Genomic DNA, 5,664 nt, shown 5'->3' on the forward strand with positions numbered 1-5,664 from the left:
TTCCTTCCTTCCTTCCTTCCTTCCTTCCTTCCTTCCTTCCTTCCTTCTTTCTTTCCTTCCTTCCTTCCTTCCCTCTTTCCTTCTTCCCTTCTTGCAATTTTCCCCATCTCTCTTTTTTAACTTTTTCAAGTCCTGCCTGTTCTATATGGCACAAATCAAGTCCTATATTTTCTAGTAAAACATAATATATATATTTAGAATTCCTCAGGATTTACTTTTGATTTTCCTGCTTTATGAGCCAAAGAAAATTATATTAAATTTATTTATTAGTGATTCTAAGTGTTTTTATAACAATTAAATGTGATAAGTGAATTTAACATATTAGAAGAGTTCTATAGTTATCTGCCCATAAAAGACTGATTATACAGACTATGCAAACTGGATTGACCAGTTTTCAGTGCCTCTTCAACTGAGAAGAAACCTATTCAGCACACTTTTCCTCCTGAAGTGGTTCATACTGAGCAAGATTTGTTTTCAGTTTTTTGTTTTCTTCTACTACAGCTTCATATTTCTTTTACCTCTGCCAATTCTAGGCAAAGCAACTCTATTTCTGGATTTTCTGGAGTCGCAGCTCCTAAGCGATGCTTCAGAAAATCCAATGTGCTATTGGGCTTTTCTGGTTCTTCATACAAGGCAACCAATACTTTGGTGAGCATGTCCAGCACTCCCGATATCTCTAGGTACCTCCGGAACTGTTCCCTCTTTGAATCGGTGGCTTTTTAATGGGTCATAGTGACAGCAGCAGTGGGCAGTGTGCCCCACACAGTGCTTGCCGGGTTCCAAAACATAATAATATTAATAATATTATAACAATATATTATTGTGTATCCATTCATTTGAAAATAAGCATGGCACTGTGACTAGAGAGCTGACTTTGGTGGTAGAAAGACCTAGGTTGAAGCCCTGCCTCTGACACATACTAACTGTGTGCCCTTGGTAGTCACTTTACCTCTCAGTCTGTCATTTAACAAACATTTATTAAGAGCTTACTATGTGATGTATCAGACACTCTGTAGTGTCCCCAGGTGATTCTTTAAGATTTTAAGTCACAGAAGAGTGGCTAATTTGTGTCATTGGAAAGAATTTCCACTTGGGAATTCTCATCCCTGATGAAATCTGAGATCTGAACTAAAAAAAAATGCTTTAGTTCATTCATTCAACGAGCATTTGTTAAGCACCCATTAATGTTCAAGGGACTGCTGGTGTAGAAGATGCAAAGAAAAAAAAGAGCATTTTGTTAAGCAAATGAGTCCTAACAACCAGGAGGATCCAGAGACTTCCTGTAGGAGGTGTAACCTGAGCTGGGCCTTGAAGGAAGCCAACAGTAAGCAGCAGTTCATACAGAGCATATGACTGAATTAATGAACATTTATCAAGCATATATGTGCCAACCACTACCTTTAATTATTAGAAATATGAATTGAAAAAGTGAGTCTTTACTCAACTTGCCCTCAGGGAGCTCACATCTATAGGGGAAAAATGTTGGGGGAGAGAAAGAAGATGCCAGGTGAGGGGGATGCCTGATGAAGACCAGTAGCCAGGTGAGAAACAATGAGGTGATTGCACTGGGACCCCTCCTTGAATGGAGGATCTGGGAGTTCTCTAGATGTCTACTCCCCACTCTCTCCAATCAGAGGGAGGGAGTTCCAGGATACTAGTGCTGAGGAGGTGAGAGTTTCAGGTTGATATAATCTTGAAATAAATGAGTTACTAGAGACGATGATGAAGACACCAAAATCAGTCAGATGGGAAGTGATGAGGGCCCCTCCTCAAATGGATTCTTGTAACAGAAGCCCTTCCTTAATGGTCTTCCCTTAAGAAGCAACACAGAATATTGTATACGTAAAAAGGCTGGTTTTAGAGTCATGAAGACGCATGAGTTTTGTCAACCTGGACTAATCACTTAGCTTTTTGGTGTTACAAGAAATTCTTCAAGGGTTTAAGTTGCAGAAAGGTACCTATCTGGTTAAAAAAATTCTCCTGGTATTATTATATGGCAGATAAACTACAGCTCACAAAATGTAGTGCCTTTCTAAACTCATAAATTTCTTTAAAACCCATGAGCACACTTTCCCTTCACAATGCATCCATAATACCATACATTTTTCCCTACTATAAGACATTTTTTTTTTAAACCAAATACAGTAAAGTATTTGACAAAAATATCTGAGGTTGGGTAATTGTATAATAAATTTGATATTGTCTTAATAGTCAATCCATATAAACCAGAAAAACTCTTCAATTTTGACTAAATCATTTAAATTAATTATTCAATTTAACTCCAAAGTAATGTTTTAAAATGCCCACTATATGTAGAGCATAGTAGGAAGATATAAATATGAATGAAAGACATTTTTCAATAACTTACAATCTAATAGCTCATATAATGGGGACCTTGTCAATGGAGCTCCTTTCTCAGAGTGTGTATATGCTCTGTCTGTTTTTAGCCCATGTGGAAGAGGCTAGAGAGGCTGCTTGTGGTTAGCCATCATATAAAAATAAAAGGGCCATTCCCCCTGTTTTAGAGCTCATACAGACATTCTATAACTGGTTCTGGTCTAATAACTAGATAGCAAAGAGATAAACTGTTTATTGACTGTTAAACTGGATCTGAGATGTATTAAAAAGGCACTAACCAGCTGTATTGAAACTGTGGCTTTTTCTTTTCTTACTTGGTATGTTGGAGTGAGGAGACAAGCGCTGTTGTGAGTTTATGGATGGTTGAGGACCTTGGGTCTTTGCTCATCTGGAGAGAGAATGCAGCCAACAGTGCATGGCCTTATTATTGCTGAGAGAGGCAATAGCAATGGAGGACACAGGCTCCTTTAGCTTGTGGTCTTTCTCTCTACCTGAGACTCATATATGGTTTATTCATAGGTCTTTGTTCTTTGCCTCTTTGCATTTGTTCTTTCCTGTTTTTAGGTGAAAGAGTATTGAAAGCATCTATGATCTTGTGTGCTTCAAAAGGTCAGAATGGCAACATATCAGAGGCCCAAAAGCTGGAGTCCATGTTGGATTTTGAGGCCAGACATGCAGAGTGAAGACTCTCTAAAGTCTCCTCCAGCATCCCAGTTCAAAAGTGTTGATTAACCTTTCTTTCTAGTCTAACTCTCACAGTCATACACCACTATTGGAAAAATCATAACCTTGACTATTTGGACCTTCGTCAACAAGGTGATGTCTCTGTTTTTTAGTACACTGTCCAGATTTGCTATAGTTTTCCTTCCAAATTGTAAACATCTTTTAATTTCATAGCTGCAGTCCCCATCTGTAGTGATCTTGAGCCCAAGAATATAAAATTTGACACTGCTTCCATTTCATCTCTCCCTATTTGCCAGGAAGTGATGGAACAAGTTGCCAAGATCTTAGGTTTTTCTAATTAATTTTTTTTTTATGTTAAGCCTCAAGCCAGCTTTCAAACTCTCTTCTTTCACCCTCATCAAGAGGCTTCTTAATTCCTCTTCATTTTCTGCAGTGGTATTATCTGAGTGATATCATTTTCTGAATGGTATCATCTACATATTTGAGATCTTTTTCCTGGCAACCTGAATTCCAGTTTTTGAATCATCACATCTGGAATTTAACATGATGTACTCTGCATATAAGTAAAATAAATAAGGTGACAACATACAGCCTTGTTTCACTCCTTTTCCAATTTCAAATCAATTAGTTGTTCCACATTGGGTTCTAAATGTTGCTTCTTGGCCAGCATACAAATACCTTAAGAGACAAATAAAATGATCTGGCATCCTCTTCTCTTTTGAGAACTTGCCACATTTTGTTGCGATCCACACAGTCAAAGGATTTAGTACAATAAATAAAATAGAAGTAGATATTGTTCTGGAACTCTCTTGCTTTCTCCATAACCTAGTGGATATTGGCAATTTGGTCTCTAGTTCCTCTGCCTCTTTGAAAACCAGTCTGAAATTCTGGTAATTCTCAGTTCCCATATTGTTAAAGTCTAGCTTGCATAATATTAAGCATAACCTTGCTGGCACGTGAAGTGAGTGCAATTGTTTGGTAATTTGAACATTCCTTGGCTTTGCCCTTCTTTAGGACTGATACATAAACTGATCTTTTCTAATTCAGTGGTGGATATTGTGCTTTCCAAATTTGCTGTCATATTGAGTGTAGCACTTTAATAGCATCATCTTTTAGGATAGAGAAGGAAATAACAAAACACTCCAGTTTCTTTGCCAGAAAACCTCATGAATAGTATTAAAATGATAAAAGAGATTACTTCAGAACATGCTTCCCCTAGCTCAGAAGGCATCTGATACGCTACTAGGGAAGAGTGGAAGACAGCTACATGTAGCTCTGGTACTAATGTGCCAAGGCTGAAAGGAATCTCAGGAATAGATGTGTTTGGTGATGAAAGGAAAATCTGATTCTGTAAAGAACAATATTGTCTAGGAACCTGGAATATAATATTTATGAACCAAGGTAAGTTAGATGTGGTAAAAGAAGAGAAGGAAAGATTAAACATTGTCATCTTGGGTGTGAATGAACCTAAATGGATGTAAATGGGTGAATTTAATTCAGATTATTGCTATATATACTGTTGTTGTTTGTCCTTCACCTTCAGAAGACCAGTGATATCTGGGGGTGATGTCTTAACTTGTATGTGAAATGGATTGAAGTGAAGCAAAGTTGTACAATATCATCAGCCTCTCTCTTCCAGAGTCATAAATTCCAGTGGCAAGACAAAAGTCAAACTGAATGGCAATATTCTGGGATGTAGTGAATGACTGGCATCTTTGATATTTGACCAAGCTCTAAGCACTCCAGAGTGTGTGGAATAAATTTTTCTCATTTTCCCATTTTTCTGGAGGAAGTCCCTTTAAGTCACCAACAAGTTTGAGGCCTATCAGGTACCTTCAACCAGGTTTAGCCTGTCTTTCAAGATGATTCTACTGGGGTGTGGTCCTGTGAATGCTACAGCTTCTTTGAGCCCCAAGCAAGAGTTGAGTGCTACATATACTTTTATGGGCAAGAATCCCTTAGAAGAAATGGAGTAGCCCTCAAAATCCACAAAGGAATGAGAAAGGAGATACAGAGGTATAATCTCGAAAATGAAAAAAATGATATCAGTCCAAATCCAAGGCAAATAATATAATATGAAATGATATGATATATGTCATCGCATTGTATCATATCGTATCGTATCATATATCATATCAATGCTCCAGCCACTGAAGCTGAAGAGGCCAAAGCTGATTAGTCCTATAAAGACTTAGGTCTTACAGAAATAACATGAAAAAAATGTCACATTCATCATAGGGGATTGGCATGTTAACATAGGAAATCAAAAGATAATTGGAATAACAGGCAAGTTTTACCTTGGAGTATTAAATGAAACAGAGCAGATACTAATAGTTTTATCAAGATAACTCGCTGGTCATAGAAAACACTTTTTCAACAACCCAAAAAGCAATTCCACACATGGACATCATCATAATTCAAGTCAGACTGATTATAAACTTTTCAGTCAAAAGTGGAGAAGATTTATGTAGTCAGTTAAAACAAGACCTGGAATTGACTGTGGCTCAGATCATGAGCTGCTTCTTCTTCTCCTTCTCCTTCTTCTTCTTCTTCTTCTTCTTCTTCTTCTTCTTCTTCTTCTTCTTCTTCTTCTTCTTCTTCTTCTTCTTCTTCTTCTTCTTC

This window comes from Petaurus breviceps, unplaced genomic scaffold (genome assembly GCF_028583685.1).
Source record: "Petaurus breviceps papuanus isolate PSGF00001 unplaced genomic scaffold, PetGlider_PUasm1.0 179, whole genome shotgun sequence".
Classification (NCBI taxonomy): Eukaryota; Metazoa; Chordata; class Mammalia; order Diprotodontia; family Petauridae; genus Petaurus; species Petaurus breviceps.